The 17,623-nt window shown below is 37.7% G+C and overlaps 1 long non-coding RNA gene across 1 annotated transcript in view; it reads left to right on the top strand.

Moving 5' to 3' along the window:
• Window positions 1-17,623, top strand: part of LOC127021547 (uncharacterized) — an 82,201-nt gene that overhangs the window by 39,635 nt on the left and 24,943 nt on the right. Inside the window, exon 4 of the long non-coding RNA XR_007767234.1 lies at window positions 4,925-5,023. This is a non-coding gene — a long non-coding RNA (uncharacterized LOC127021547). The remainder of the gene's footprint in view (window positions 1-4,924; window positions 5,024-17,623) is intronic.

Below are 17,623 nucleotides of genomic sequence, written 5' to 3'. Positions count from 1 at the left end.
GGAAATAAAAATAGCAATACGGATTTGATATAGACAGTCTCATTGAACTAGATTGGGTTATTTTAAGGTACATCTTCTAACTTAAACTCTCCAGTCAGGCCCAAATCCCTTCAGTCAGATTCTAAATGTTAAATTCGGCTTTTTCAAATCATCATCATAATTGCATTCAGCACTAATAAAGACTGTGCCTGTGGCTCTTGGATGTTACTCATGTAGCATTTGAGTTTTTCACAGCCTTTAAAACCTGACTCATTTCAACCATTGAAAGTGCCTTGTGAGGTAGAGCAGTACTGTTACAATGTTTTATGGACTGGAGATAAATGACTACGGTTAGGTCCCTTGTATGTGTTGTATTATAGGCAAGGGGGCGGCTAAGGAGTGGCATTTTCTCAGGATGATCAAGCTGTGGCTTGCTGCAAATCCCATCTGCCCTCTCCGCATGCAGTGTTAGAGGCCCTTCCTGGAACAAGCTCCTCGGGTGATTTATCTGCGTGAGGTTGCCGGTACAGGATCACTGGAAAGGCAGATGGGACACATGATGGCAGACTTGGACCACTTGCATTTGGCAGAGAACAGATCTATGGAGTATGATAGTCACTTTATGGGTCAGAATTTCTATTTAAATGGTATTCCTTGTGGATTTCATCACCCAGTCTAGTGTGTATATATATATATCAGTGGTACCATGCAGCTGTTGGATTTTCAGAATGGGTAGGTGTGCACTAGAGGCTGCAAAGGGTGTGTTTGTACAAATCATGAAACGAATAAAGGTATTCGCTTTTGTCTGTATGCTTCAGCCTGCCAGTAATACTTTTTTGCAGGCTATGTAAGTAAAGGTCTGATTTTGCTTTGTCAGTTGATGTTGGGGTGAATTAAGTTAGACTTGAAAGCCTCAACAATATCCCAGGTAATAAAACTTAATCATGAAGTAAGAATGATAAAATTTGTCATCTGCTTGAGAAAGGAAGGTGTAGGGTAACCCAAACCTCCCATTTACTTCTCCTCTGACCCCATTTCTTTTTTGTCTCTCTCAGAAAACACGAAAAGAAGGTTCAGGACCTTGTGAGAGCATTAGGAAACTTGAAAAAAAAAAATTCATGTGGCATAACCACTCCCTTGACCCAACTATGGTCAACATGTTTTAACTATATGAAATTGCAAACTGCTCACGCTTTATTGTACTGAGTAAAGGTCTGCTGCTGCTTTATTTGATGATGAAACTTGTCTTGGACTTCACTGGCAGTGGAATCAGGCTTGCTACAGATCCATGTTGTAGATTAGGTCATTTGCTTATATTTCAGTTACAGTGTTTTTTCCAGTTTCTCTTCCACTGCTGTTCTGTTAAAGTAGTGCAGCTGGCTGGAGGGCTGTAGGCATTGAAAGGGCTGGGGCATTAAAAATAGAAGCTTTGGGTCCTTTTTCATAGTCAAACAAATTTTTATATCCCAAGTGCAATATTTTATGCTGCCCAAGGATAAGGATATTGTTTGCTGCACTTTATACAAAAGCCGTTCCAGCTCTCCTTGAAGCCAGTGGCAAAATTCCACTTGCTTTCAATGGGAATTTGCAAAAGACCCATGATGCAGTTTCTGTCAGAGTAGAAGAAAGCTGTGAGTCCATAGTACCATGCAAATGTAAAATGCATACATTCCCTTTTGGTTTTAGTATAACTGTTTCTTTGATTATTTTCTTCATGGAATATGGAAGTGGTTGGTCACAGAAAATAGCTGTAACAAGGACTGCTGAAACACCCATATTCCTCCAGACAGTTGAAGGGGTGGCCCGTAAAGGAAGAATTTGCTGTCTGTAGCAAACTAGCCTAATGGCTGCGTAGGACATTGCAATCAGGACTCACTGTTAAAGCATTTGCCCTGCTTATCCAGCAAAACATTGATGGAAAAGGGGAGCAACTGTGAACATCAGAAAGAAGCAATCATATCATGTCTATTCTAGTTACCACCATGTCTTAAAATGGAAGGACAATGAAACTTAAATTCTACAGATAGAGATATATGATCCCTATCAATTTGGTGCCATATCATTTGTACGTTTCAGAGAGAAACTGCTCTGGTTTTGGAGGAAGAGTCCCATAAACCTGTTACTCAGGCACTTACACATCATCCAGAGAAAGACGTGAAGTGTGTGACTGCATTACCTGCTAGTGTTTTGTTTGTGTTAGAGCATAGGGAAGGAGGGACCGCCTTCTTTTCCTGGGTGTTCCTTTCAATTTGGAAGGTGAAGTGTCAGTTACTGTTTGATTGTGTAATAATCACCAATAAATCTCTAAATCTAAATATTTGCATTAATGAACTAAAGTATCCTGAATAAGTCTTGTGCAAAGCAGAGATTGAAATGTAAGAACTTCAAGGAAGACATCTCTTTAAAGTGAGTTTTCCCTTGGGCTTCCCCGCCACAAGACAGCAGAAGTTTGGCTGCCCCAGAGGCTGTTCTTTGTGCACCTACTGCTCACTGTGCCTGAGCAGACATGTGAACCTTTGGCATCGCTGTGGCTTGTATGAAGGGGAGAGTGCGTAGATAAATGTACCTTCCAGATACCTGCATCAGCAGCATGGCAGGAAAAAGAAATTTCTCATGTTCTCTCCACGTGAGTTTGTCCTTAAAATTCTCCAGAACAATGAGGCTTCTCTGCAGCTGTGAAAAGCCCTAGGGCCTTGTCAGGCATTCTTGCACTTCTCAGCTTATTCTGTTGCACCTTGATAGAGATAAGACTAATTATTAGATCCTCAGCTTTAGACTCCCTGCAGTTACTCAGTGCACAGAGTTTTCTTTATCTATCCTTTTCCACTCTAGCCTTACAGTTTAATTTAGTGAGATTATATACTTGCTGCTAAGGGCAGAATTTGGCTACCAGGAAAGGACATGGTTTTGAATTCCGTGGGATGTTACTGATGTGTAAATCATCTGATCTCTTCCAAATAGTGGCCACTCCATCACTTTTCACAATATACCTTGCCTTAAGATAGGAAAATAATTAGTGATTTTAGGTGGTCAGCTTCAGGAATCTTCAAAGGGACCCAAAATCTTCAGAAACTGCTGTTAGGGAAGATTGCATCTTCTAAAATCACATTGCCCCAAGTTTTGAAGATTTCAGGCTTGCATCAATATTCATGAGAGATCCAAGCTCAGCGATATTTAATGAAAGAACACCTTTACGGAAAGTACTTTACATGCACAGTAGATGCATTTTAGAACCCATTTGAAATGTATGTGTAGATTCTGATGTTACCAGAAAGGCAAAACTTAACAAACAGAAGCATTTGAAACTGGGAACTAACTTGTCAGTCTTCTGCTACTGGAACTGGATTTGAATTAGACCTATATGCTGCTGTGTGACCTTTGACCACATAACACATCAGTCTACCATGTGCTGTAATTAGTATCTAATGATAAGGAGAGGTAGCGACCTGAAGAAGCAGGGGGTAGTGGAGAGTTGGACTTGTCCCTGTTATGGGCCCATGATAGTGTCTGGTTGGTAGGACTGCTTATCGTCGATGACCACTAACTTTCATCCAGATGTTTTTTGAAGGCAGAAGAAATTAAGTATTGTGCACAACTACTAATTGTAATTCAGAATATGTATTTTTTTAACAGTGCATTCACTTGCAGTAGATACAAGAGTAAGGAGTGTTAAAACTCAGATCATACCGATTGTTATTTTTTAAGATAAACGTGAACCTTAAATTGAGACAGCATGTCGGCAATAACTGCTGATATAGGTAAATTGACGCAACCAGACTAGAAGCAGTTATGATACAGATGTGATAACTGGACTAGCCAGATGACCTCCAGTGACAGAGTGTTTCAGTCCTGCACCAGGTATGTCTACTGTGTACTCCGTACCGCAGGCTAGCAGGATTTGGAAGAAGCAGTGAGAATGAGAATGCATTTTATTTGATGTTCAAAATTTTGTTTTGAGGAGGCCATATCCAAGTTGCTTCAGCCAGGGAAAGGCTCACAGTGGCCTGAGGTCTAAGGATGTTAGAAGGGAAGGCAGGTTTTGTTTTGGGTTTTTGAAAGATGAGCGGAATCAAGGAAAATACAGAAGAAGAAGAACTGAGGTATACTTTGGACATTCTGTAACATTTTCATTCTTGTCCAGATCTATGTGAAGTTGCAATATTTGTGTGTATATATTGATTTATCTTTGTGTTAATGTCAGTGAACTGACTCTTTCACAAAAACAGAACAAACATTTTCTTACTGGCCTGGAGAGAAAAGGGTTCTCTGGTGTTTATTCTGATGAATTTAAAGATATTTCACACAGATTTTTACACACGCAGTGATCAAATTCTCTGCTTGTATGAACTGCCACAGCATCACTCTACTCAGTGCAAGCTTATACCAGTTCATGTGGCAGATGATTTGGCCTCAGTGTACAATAAATGGTTTGTTTCTCATTCTCCCAGTTCCTGAGCAGCCAATAGAGGGAAAGTTTTCATTAGGTTTTGAGTGTAGTTTTGCTATAATGTGTATACTCTGGGTGAGTAGTCCCAAGCCAGTGAGGTGTCTGTATATCATAACAGACATGTTGTACTCGAGCTAATATGCTTTTCTGGTGCAACCAAAGAAGGGGAGAAGGAGAGGGATTGACAAAGAAGCCACTAAATCCAGCAAAGCATCGAGCACTGCCAATAGTCTTGAGCGCGGCTCAGTTCAAAAAGTTCAAAACGACTGCTTAAAGGAACAGTGCAAATATTTTCCATCCTTTTCTATGAAATGACATGGTTTGTTTACTGTTTCTTGTTTATCTGCTCTGCATGATACGTCACATTTATCAGTAAAACAGACTGTAGCGGGTAACAGTACTTAAATGTTTATTTTATGATGTTTTGGCTTTTGCTGTGTTTATTCTGCATTTTCTGACTAAATTCATACTCAGATAATTTTTTTTCTGCTGTTACAGCATATCTGTCTCAGGCTGCCCCTAAAAAGATGAATCTGGCAAAATGAACTCAAAACACACAAAGAGAAGACATTCGAGACTGATCTGCAAGGTTTTCAGGTATTTGTGCTTTCGCTACATATACCAGTAAGTGGTGTGCGATGTGGGGAACTCTGCAGTTCATGCACTTGAATGAAAATGTTCTTGTTAACTCACATGAAGTGGTGAGAAAATGACATAAAATAAATGAAAAAGTCACAAGAAGAATTAAAGCTGTTTAGTCAGAATGCCACCGTGCAACTTAAAGATGAAGCTAGGGTTGAAAAGGTAGTGTGTCAGAGTTGCAGCTCAAAGTTCAACACACATTGATGCTTCTGGATGTTCCATCACATCCGTTAGCTAAGTCAGATTTTACCATCTATTACTACCCAGAGCACTGATGGCCATCTGAGGAACAGTGGAGAAAGCGAATTCTTTTCTGACATTCACTAAAGCAAAGTGAACGGGCTCTCCTCTACTGATGGGCTAAGGCACTATAAAACTCCCAGTGACCTCAGAAATTAGATCCTGGGAACTGTGTAAGCCCTGGGTTAGGCCTACAGTGAGGGTGAAATTCATTTTGGTTCCCAGAGATGACAGAAGGTCCTGTGTACCTATTGCCAGGCCTCAAGGATTTTAGTGAGATTTAAATACTGTATATGTCCTGTATACAGTTGAAAGGAAATAAGGTATTTCCAGTTCTTCCCAGTGCAGAAATGGGACTTTCTAGTTGGATAGCAAGGGCAATCTAGGGAAAGGTTGTAAATCTCTAAATTTCAGGAAAACAGATTTTTGTTTTACGAGTACATACAGGGAAAAGTAGTACAGGTCTATTTAGTCTATGTTATGTGTCTCTGAAGCAAGGAGAACAATACTTTTCAAAGCTCCTTGTGAGCAGGTGATGACAGACGTGCTATAGATGTGCAAACTGATAACTTAATAGCAACAAGTAATTACATACATTTTTGTATTATGATAATAGTGTAGAGATATTGACTGTACACAGCTAGGTCCCTTTACAGCTGATTAATTCAGTGAAGCAAATGGGATTGCTAACAAGCATAAGGGTAAGAGTTGTGTTTGCAGAATGCATCAATACAAAGTGCATTCAGAGAAAACATTTTACTTGTATAGTCATTACAATCTTATATTATCTCATTACAACCATTAAATTGTTATAATTAACGTTGCAAACTATTGCTCATAATTATTTTAAACAAAAGCACAAAAGCAGAGGTACCTCCTAAGGGTATATATTTAACGGTTATGTGACTAATATGTGAAAAATCACTCTAGTTAAATGTTATACCATACGTGACTGTCTGAAAAGCAAATATAAGTAAACAGCAAAGTCACTCTGAATATTATTTTAATTCCTGAACTACACACTGTATCAGCTTCCAGATACTTATTCAAGTTTGTATTTTATTATGTGTGTATTCCCGTGATTTTGGCAGTGTGTTTGTAGACAGTATTGATATGCTCTTTCAGATTTTGCTACCAAACTGCTTCTTTGACTTCATGCAGTTTGCTTCATCTGAGTGAACCTCAGATAACTCATATGCAAAATTGGTATTAAATCCCAGAGCACCAGGTTTTGCTACACCTAATACAGATGTAACACATGGGACCAGTGAATGATGGTGTAGCATTACTAGTACTTTCCATTTCAGTATTTTTTCTTCACTGGCTGTTTTTTTTAACATTGGTCCTCCGATACAAGTAGTTTCTAGCAGCGGCATCGCAAAACGTGAAGTCAGTGGTGAAAACTCTTAGTTTTCTTCCAAGTGTTTTTGAACCTTGAGTCAGATCATTGGCCTTCAGAAACATCCTCAGCCTCTCTTTGGAGCTACAGTTTTCTCTGTAAGAACACGAAACTGCTGTCAAAATCTCCTAATGTAGATTTAGGAAAGGTTTCTCTTCAACTTTGAAGAGAGATACTATTTTCCTGTGAGAAGATTAATTGTACCTAAATCATTTTAACTTTCAAGCCTTTTGAAAATAAGTATACTTGAGATTAAAAATGTTTAACTACTCAGTTCTGCAGTTCCTTCAGAAGAGTTAACACTCTTAAGATAGGAGAAATGAGCGTTACACAAATTTTATTGACAATAGATAGGAAGAATAGTGCCTGAGAACATTCTGTAACCTGAAATTAAGCACTAATTCTGTACCCAAAGGTGGTGGTCAAATCAAACATCCAGTATTTTAGATAAGAATTACTGACCTTACTTAATGTTCTAAAACCTCATAGTTATGGGGAAAACAGGCTTAACTTTAAATTTCAGGTTATGATCGTTCCAGTACTTCTAATTCCCTCAAAATAAGGAAAATCTAAAAGTCAGTTTTTCCTTTTAGAAATTTCAAACTATATATGATTTGAATAACTGTGAGTAACAAGCTACTTTAGAAAGGAAGATTTTTTTCCTTCTTTGGGGAAAAATTACACTTAATACTCATTGCAAACCTTTTGTGTTTCTAACACTACCCTGGTACACTATTTTCTAAATAAATTACAATTATAATATAACAAAGCTACTTACAAGTGTTGCTGTATTCGAGACATGCAGATTTTAACTCGTTTTGGTTTTTACAGAAGGAGTACTTCTATTTCATAAATTATGTGTAATTTTGGGACCTGAAAAACTTGAAATCAGTGTATTATCACAGTCAGTATTTCTAGAAAATGATGGCATTTTAAAAGGAACTTTTCCTAATTGGAAAACTTTGTGAAACTCTCAAAACACTAGTCCTTCTCATTCCAAAACACTCTGCATTGAGTATAGGAAGAATTAGTATCAAAACACTAATAGAGAATGTGATACAGGATTATTCCAGTTAATTGTGTTAACCACTTCTTTCATTCCTGTTTGCTGCATCTTGTAACCAAGGCAATGGTTTCAGAAAGTGCAGGAGTATCGGTTACTTTTTTTGAACATTGATTCTGCATTGAATGGTGACAGTGATGTCTGAGTGCTGTTAAGTTGATGGTGATGTTTGGATGCTTTTGTTTCAAAATGACAGCTTTACACCTATTATGCAGCCCAGGCATGAGCAGCTCCTTGTGCAAAATGAAGACTAGGTAGCAGTGGTTAGTTGAATGTCAGCTGTAAAATCTAAATGCAACAAAGACACTGGGGAGGAAGAAAATTAAAAAATTAAGACATGATGATGATTTAGTTGACAGCCTTCATGTTGGAAGTTCCTGAACTTGTGGTCTAAAAGTTTGGTTTGCTTGATAATGTTCAAAAACATAAATGGATTTTTTTCCTTTTTTTTTTTAATGGAGGCAGGGCATTCATTGGCCCTAAGTAGCATATATTGGACAGTAATGTGAGGAGGGAAGAGGGTTTCAGATGTGAATTAAGCCTGAGTTATAATGACTTGACTCATAACTGACAACAAAACACCCGAGAAGAGACATGAGACAGGATGAGATGAAATGAGACAAGCCATGAAAGAAGGGGCAGATTTATGAGTTATCGGCCTACAGATGGAATGTGAAGATATATGAGTGGAGAATGAGATCATCACGAAGATGTATGCTAGGGGAAAAGGAGGGGGTTCCCAAGACAGATCCCAGGAGCCTCTTGTGGATACTGGGAGGCTTGATTTAAGCCACAGGAAAATTAGTATTAAAAATGATATAAAGATGGGTTAGATCCCAAACCTCAGAGGGGCTTGATTTTTCTCTCACTACACTTCAAAAAACAAAGAAACAACGGTTAGGATGACCCTGTGCCTGCAACAGTGTGTGGAGACCAGGTACCTTGATGGTAATCCCACCTAGCTAAAATCACATAAACATGCTTTCAATTTTGGTAACGCAAGGCAATTTTCAGCATTTTAAGGAAACTGGTGCATTGCTTAGAATAAAGACAAGAGGCAAAATACTCGCCTTCAATCTAAACAATGCAGTAGTTTTCTTAAAACGTTAAAATTTGCCTTTCATTCCTGAAACTGAAAGTATGTTTCCAAGTAACTACGTCCTTTGTGCTACACTGCAGCCAAAGCGTTTCTTATGGATTATAAGTGGTGGAATTGATTGCCAAGTCTATTTGAATGAAATTTCAGTTGGCACAATTATAATCCATTTCAAGATTCAGCATCTTAAAATTTCCACCTAAAAGATGAAAATAAATACTTGGCTGCTCACAAAGTATTAAATGGCACATACAGATCTGTGAAGTTTCTGTGTTGCTTTGGTCACATTCCCCACCCCTTTTCTAATTTTGTTCTTGTATCCTGTAAAGAGTGATTAGGAGGATCTGTTCAGAGAAGTGCACAGAAGTCTGTTATTTAGCTGAATCTGCAGAATCAGTTGGCAGTCTCATGAGAAAAACTTTTCTGGTGGAATTTCTTCTTACATCTGATTCTGATAGGAATAGATAGGAATTGGGAAGAGGCAAAAGAGTATTTCTCACAGATTCAATCATTTTTGCTCTGTCTCTTAGCTAAGAATACTAGGGGACATCTGTGCCGCTGGTCAGATTGAATTAAAAGTCATTAAACTTGGTAACTGATGGGTAGAACTTGAGGTAATCAATAAAGCAGTTTTGATTTTGTTCAATGTCATTAACTTTTTGTTTGAAATTTAATTTTGAATATAAAAGTGAACTACATTAAAAATTCATGAAACCTCTATTATTCTAAAACTGTATCTGGAGCTATTTAGTTTTAGTGGATAGGTTTTTTTCCTTAAAACAGGAAAATTTAAAAATGCTGAAACATATTTGCTCAATTTGAGCCAGTAGGCTGAAACAGGATTTGGTTAGGCCTCTGTCTGTAATATTTTATGTTTTGTTTAACTATTGCTGATCATTCACTCAACAGCAGTGTGCAAGGAGTAGGAGTTCCCTTTAGGAAGGGCTGGAACATGTGAGCATAAGAACGAGCACGTGAGCTTAGTCCCGGTACTCGTCCAGCAGCGAGTGGATTGTCCAGCCACTCAGACTGTCACCTGTCCTCAGCACTGGCCAAAACCGAATGCCTAAGGAAGTGTGTAAGAACAAGGAAATTGTATATCATATTTCGACTAAGTAATCTCTTGGTGTTCAGCCATCCCAGAGATGTACACAGCCAGGCATAGTTTCCTTCTGTTTAGTAACCGCGGTGGATTTCTATTCTGTAAACTTGCGATCTCCCTCTGAGCCCTGCAAACTCCAAGCACCCACGTTACTCTGTAGCAAGGAGTCCCACAGCTTAACACGCCTGTTATGAAGAGCCACTTCCTTTTTGTTTTTGAAACTACCTCTTGCTAGTTCGAGATGGAAGGATGCTGTATGGAATCTGACAGCAAAGCTGGTAAAGGATTATTGAGATCATATTTTTGAAATATGATTCGTTTTTAGAAGTTAGTGTGGTAGAACACAGTTAAGTAATCCAGGTCAGGGTAGACTTGTAAATGAAATAACTACTAACCTAAAAGGTCTGTACTTCAAGAGAAATTATGTCTTAGCAGCCATATCAATTATCAGCATGGGCATATTTGGTAACAGCAGAAAAACTCATTATAGGTTCCAGTTAAAGGAAGCATTTAAGCATATGTTTTAACTCCACTGCCATGTTTCAGACTACGTATATGCTAGTGTACTTTACTGAGTCTGGGTGTTATTCTTGAGGTACCTCTCTATTTCTAAAATGTAATGCTGTTGGAACATGTTTTGTTGGGTTTTTTTTAAATATTTGCTTGATAAACACCATTTGCTTTTGACTTTGCTATCATTTGATATGTGTTGAATATCCTTCATTTTGTGTAGAGCACTGATCCTAATTGGGATCTCATTGAGATCAACGTGTTCAGTGAATTTCAGCTTTCCAGTGATAAGAGAGATGAGTGGTAGAGAGAAGTGGGAAGAGGAGAGGAAAGGTGCCTGAGGAACCCTGCCACTTAAAGAAGATAGGAAGAAGAGAAATCATCAATATGTTACATATTGAGACACAAGATCTCCTCAGAATGGGCTAATAAATGCTTAAATACTACTGAAATAGACAAAGGAGATCGGAAAGACTTTGAGAGTTAAATTGTCAAATTTTCCACCTTCTAAGAGTTTGATGGTACCTTTTCTTTCCTGGTAGAATAAGGGTTTTATAAACACACCTGTGGTTAATGAGTTAGGACGTTGCCAGAAGTCACAAGGTGTGCTTAAGATTAGACTGTTCTTAAGCTCTTTTGGGCGTAACAGTAGAACACATATAATGTACTACAGGTCCTATGTACTCTCTGCGCGTCACCAAACCCTCAGGTTATGGGATGAAAACAGTGAGCAGATTTATCTATCCTTCAGAATGGGCATAGCGCAGAGTTGGAAATGAGCAGGTTGCAACTGCCTGAGCCGCTCTTTGTACTCAGACACGGTCATCCCTTTGTAGCATCTTCTGTTAAATAAAAAGAAGAGCTCTTTGCTGTGTTTGTAAAACACATTAAGAGCTTCAAATGGAAAGCAATGGAAAGAGCAAAGTATTAAAATTACTATTTACTCACCAATTTTTGCAGACTGCTGAAATTACTTCTGCAAAACCAAATGACCAGCCGAACAAACATACAAAATCATGATATTGAAAGACTGATTTTAACTAAATCACCGTAAAGTCTGGCTGCCTGTGGGAGTTTTTCCTTACTCTAGATTTCATTTTGAGAAGGTTTTTTAATGCAAACAAACTTTGCAGGTTTTAGTCCACTGAAACTGAGCTGTCTTAAATGTCAGATCTTCTTTTTGTCAAATTGTTGTAGTAAATATAACGTATGACATTACATTACATAACAGTGGTATTCTTAAATGAGTCTTATAGTAGAGTCCCACGTTGACATTCAAGACAAGCTGTGTATAGTACAATATTTGATCATGTATATCCTAAATTCCTTTTATGCAAAGATAAAGCTTGGGAGAAGACGAATACATTTTTTTTTTTCTTATGTGACATATGGGAGCACTGAAGGATTAGGACCAGAATGTAAAAAATAGTGAAGTCTTATTTAGACAGCAGAACAAGAGGCTGGACTTCCAAAAATGCTCAGCTTTATTGGCCCTGAGCTAGTCCAAATATCTAATCATAAGAATTGAAGCAGGAACTAGTTGATGCTAAGCTCACTTCAAAATCTGACATCAGTGGTGGGCTTTTAGCACTGGAAAATAGAGAAGCCGTTTTGAAAATCTGTTTCAGTGCAGGAAATAAACCTGGATGCTCAAGTTTAATCCAATGTTTTAAACAAAACAAGTTTCTGGGTTTTGGTAGATTTTTTTAAGAGGCAGATGGTAAAGGGGAAGGAAACAGAAAGAACAAAAAGCCATCATAACGATGGAGAGGAATAAAGACAACAGGAGAGAATGTGTAAGAAAATGCCATGGACAGGACATTGCTGGCAGTGAAAGACGGAACCCATCAAAAGAAATGTCAAAAGTAGCTTGACATGCCAGAAGAGGTAAAAAATGGGAATTATTCCTACAGTGTGTTCCTGTTGAGCAGAAATCAGAAGGAAACTGTGAGGATCAATACATTCAGAAGATGGTACTGCCCATCAAGACGTAAAAGGACACCATAAAACCCGCCATTATGAGATTGGTGTGGGCCGGCAATGACTAGCTTCATTGTATTAGGAAGGTCACTAATAGCTGTATTTTTCAGATAAAGTAGGAAATCAGCTTATTTCTAATTTGAATTGGCAGATTATTGTTTATAATCAAAATAAATGCAGCCTAAGCAAAAAATCTCAAATATAAACTTCTAAAATCAGTGACTTTTATAAATCTTCCAGAGGGCATATATGTCTCATGTATACTCAGGGTTCATACTGATACAATAGAAGTATCTCAACACAGAATACTTAAGTAATTCTGTCTGTTCATTTTCTTTCTTGAAGCTGTTTGCTGCATTTCAGACAGGTTAAAATGGAGTGTTTTTCTGACTCTTGGGACTGACATTCAGCTTTCCTATTATGTCTTATTAAAGGTTCTGTCAAGTTTGAAAATCAGTAATGTTAAAATAAAAACAGTGTCTAGAGAGAGAGGCACAATATGCTTTATTTTTCCAGCCTGTTAATAAGTGAAGAGTGGGAGGGGAAGCAGGCTTCACCACAGGACCGAAGGCTACTTTAGTCCCTTCTTTAACTGAAAAGGGGAAAAAGTTGTTTATTTTTTAGAGAACAGCCTGTATTTGTAGGTACTCAAAATACTGATTGATTTGCTGATATTATTGACAGACATGGCATGCATTTCAAGTCATTGAACAACAATTTGCAGTAATTCTGTTTTCCTTTGTGGAGATAATTAAGCCACACAACAGCTGTCTGGCAAACATTAGCACTCTACTACCTGGTCCCAGGAGAGCAGAGGCAAGGCAGGAGGGATTTGACCAAGCGGCTGCAGTTACTAGATGGCAGAACTGGGGTGAGAATCAAATCTTGCCAACCCCTTTATGATAAAGCCATGTATGTTATGGCTGAGGAGGATGGACTCATACTGGTTATGCTTACAACATCTCATACAGTGTGCTACACAAATGCAGAAGAGAAAGTCGTTTTATGTGTAGAGAAGAAAGATACAGCTGTGCTAAATGCTCTGCAAACACATAATAAGAGGAATCCTCATCTTGGCGCTGCTCAGTCTAACTATCTAAAAGAGAAGGAAGTCTCCTGTAAATTTCTTTTAAACCATAAAGCAAGGTAAGCTCTGTCCCAGCTGAGCAAGATTTAAGCACGTATCTTGATTTTCTTTGTGAATCAAGACCATATATTAGTTAAAGAGGACACCTTTCAATTATACACATACTTCAATGCCATTTCTCAAAATGTGATGTACATTGCATTATTTCACAGAATCACAGAATTGTTTAGGTTAGAAGTACAAGCTTCCTAAAACCTCATATGGTTTGTACAGTATCCTCCTTCTTTATAAATAAATAATATATGACCTTTGTACTCTAGAAGCCTAGTAAAGACCCTGGCAGGACATCACACAACCTCTTAATATAACTTCCCAGCTATTTGTGGAACTCTGCCTTGGTGTCACTGAGAAACAGAGTTGGAGGTGACAGTTCAGATTTTGCATCCTCCTTCCGGAGGCCATTTCAATCATGAAGCCAGTTATGTATCTTACTGTGCATTTATAGCTTAAGGAATCATTTGCAGTTGAAAATAGTCCTGGGCACAGCAAAGATGGACATAGAGTGCAGGCAAAGGTACAGCTCTGTTATTGCTTTAAGGTACTGAAATTAAATGTATGTTTACTAGGTTTCTGTTTCAGTGAAAATGATAAAAATAATAAATGTGATTATGTACAGTTCAGTAAAGATGCAATTTAGAATGTTAAAATATTTATGTGAACTCTCAAATACCATCCTAGGTAAGTGTTATATTAAAATTGTATATTAAAACAAAATACAAATTTCCCTTCCCTACTTAATGTCAGTTACTTCATTTCGATTACTGAAAATATTTTTCAGTTATTTTTCAGTTTGCTGATTTTTCTCTGCTTAGATAAACTTACAAGTTTAATGAATTTAAATGTATAACCTTCAATACTTAAACTGCTTTCTGCTTTGATAATTAAAATGAAAAAAATAAAATAAAAATATGTAAAATGCAGGCATACCATTTTCACATAGCCATACTGTTTTCAGATGTTCATCCATGTTGCACTGTTCTGGAGTAACTTATTAATATTGGAAGAAAATACGCATCCAACTATAGGAAGGCTTTCTTAAGTCTTTTTGTTGGGTGTCAGGGCTCAAGTAAGCTGTTTAACTTGGGAGCATGAAGTGACAAAACCTGAGCGTCATATCGCATGTGCTAGTTGATTAGCTTTTGTGTAAAGGAGTGTTTTTCAGACTATTTCAGTTTGTGACTGCTACACAAATTCCAAAAGAAGAGTGGGTATTTAGATCCTCTTAGGTCTTTAGAAAGATTGGGTTTCTGTCCAGCGTGTATGAACTTGCTCTCTGAGCCACCTGCCGCAGAGTTCAGTTCTGTGTCCTCCTTGGGCCACCCAGCGCAGGTGGTGAGCTGCAGATCTCACGCCACCCAGCTTTTTCAGCAGAGTGCTGGTAATTCGCAGCCTTTGAGAGAAACAGAGGCAAAGAGGATGTGGTTTTCTAGGCTCTTGCGTACAGACCAGCATGTAGGCCACCACAGCTAGCTTCTCTTGGTGATGGAAGTGGAAACTGGATTTGGGCGATGGACACACTCACTGCAAGGACGTTTGTTTTTCGCTTAACTAGGCTTCGGTGGGTTTTCGGTGACTGGTCAATGTAGGCTTCTCTGAGATGTGGAGAACCACTCACATGCATAATTTTAGTCATATGCCTAACCTGCTCAGGTCATTCCTGAACTGTGTTACTGGTGAAAAATACAAAGTGCCTTGCATTTGTCACATGCATTCTAGTTTTTCAGGGCAGGAGTACAATTTAGAAGTAGAGCTGAGAATACAAGTTCTATTTGCATTGCACTACTCCAGTGACACTTGATAAAATAATATTAGTTAGAGTGCATGTGGTAAAGCAGACACTTAATTCAATGTAGGAGATTCAATCTCGAAAATGCAGCAATATTTCAGGTGAAAGCAGCATATACCACTAGCTAGTAAAAAGCAAAGATGGTGATCCTTTTGTAAACGGAATTTTCCTGGATTTTAGACAGAATTTGTGTTTTTTTAAGGTTATACCTGCATTAGTGGTACATATTAGTTGGTACATCATTTAGTTTACATATTTCATCTACATCCTTGGAGGTAGATATGGGTCTGTTAGTGTCTAGTAAGTGTCTACTCTGAAGATATTTTTATCAACGATTAGACAAAGAAAATTGAAAGTAAAGACTTCCTCTTAGACTTTGTGGTCCATCCACTCACTGTTGAATTAATGAATGCTCAGTGCAAAACTGCAACTGAAAAATTAGATGCCATTGAAAGGGAAACTCAAGTATGTTTTATGAATAGTTTGTTTTTCTTGCTTCCTTGTGATTACACAAACACTGTATTTTTGGGAGAGTGAGAGAAAGTTCTAAGGGCAACTGTCAGAACCACGACAGAGACTTGGTTTAGTCACCGGTCTTCATGCAAATTGACTTCTCTTGACTTTCCTTCTTCCCTGCTGCTGGAGCTAAAAATGGTTTGCAGCTTTTTGGAGTCCCAGAGCTTGTGGCCTCAGTTATGTGGGTATATTCTGTGAGAATTAATAGTGCCAGTGGAATTCAGAGTTGATAAATGCGACTATTATTTTACAATTATATATTAAATGTTACCTGTATTACCCTCTCAGGACAACACAGTGCACTTCCAGGGAAGAAACACATAACATGACATGAAGAAAATGAGAACATATTTAAATAGAATGTCTCCAGGATAGTCTAGGGAGAGATTAAACTGGAATTCAGCTGAAGTCTTTTGTAGGTACGTGCACTAGTGAAGACTTAACAAAATGGGAGAGCTAAAGGGATATGCTTAGCTTGCTGTTTTTCCCCCAGCTGGCAAAATCTGGTATATAATTTCTAATATCATGTCTTCTGAATATTGTGCCCTGATTTGGTTTGCTTTTAGTTTCTTTGAGAAAATAGTTCCAAGGCTTCTTTTCTTTTTCTGCTGTTGCTGGACAAGGTTTCTTTCAGCAATATCTAACTGGTTGACTTATGGTACAAAAAAGTGCTGTGAAATACAGTGTATAAATAAGCAAAAACAGAAAGGCTTTTTATGTGTTTGTTCCCTGCTAACTTCTTTCTGTGATGATAATCTCAGTGATTATTTATAACTGTATGAAAACAGTATCTATCTGCACAAATACCAAGAAGACATGCCTGATTTAGTTGTGCATATGAAGAAAGGGAACTACATAAACCATTTTTCATTCCTCTTGTTAGTTCTTGATTGAAATCCATTGAGCATTGTTATTCTTTTGCTGGTAATGCACACAAAAAAGAGCAGACTGTCACCAAAGACAATTTCTTAATTCATATTTCAGAGGATAAAAACGTAGAACATATTATTTTATGGATATGTACGTGCATAGTAAATGTACATCAGTTATAATTGATAGCGATATAGTAAAGCTCTGGATTGAGTAAAGCGGAAAGAAATCCCTAGTGGCATTGCAATACATGGATTGTGGTTACAGTTAGAAAAAACCTGTTTAATCTGTGAAATTAGCACTTGCTGTGTGTAGGCATGCAAAATACAGCTGGCACCGCCTTTTCTCAGGGAGGCAAGAAGTTGTGGTACTTAACGTGCTGTGGGACACATATGGCATGCAAAGGAGATAACCAGAAAGTAGCTGGCTTTGAGAGTTTGGAGCAAAGGGAAGGCATTTTATGTGCAAAGGATCAGGCTCATATTGGATTCTCAGTAGTGGCGGCATAAAACTTTAATTTCCTTATAGAAGCAGAGCAGTTTGAAGTGATAGGTTTGACGGTGGAAGCTGAGTATTGGTTTTCTTTTTCATTTATTATTTATAAATTAAGAAGTTGTTATTTTTATTTTATTTTATTTTACATTATCTTTTTAAAATAGTATTTATTATTTAAAATAATAGAGTCATGTTTGGAATACAGATTTACACAAATATATATATCCATTGTAGAAAAAAATCTATGAAGAAAAGAAAATAGATTAGATTTTGTTTAGTTCAATTTGATATTGTATGTGTAAGAAGACAGTCTATTCTTGGGAGTCTAATTTGTACTGATGATCATAAAAA

The sequence above is a fragment of the Gymnogyps californianus genome, chromosome 1 (genome assembly GCF_018139145.2).
Source record: "Gymnogyps californianus isolate 813 chromosome 1, ASM1813914v2, whole genome shotgun sequence".
NCBI classification, from domain to species: Eukaryota; Metazoa; Chordata; class Aves; order Accipitriformes; family Cathartidae; genus Gymnogyps; species Gymnogyps californianus.
Note: the sequence above shows the minus strand (reverse complement) of the source record. Positions and strands in the feature narration are given on the sequence as shown.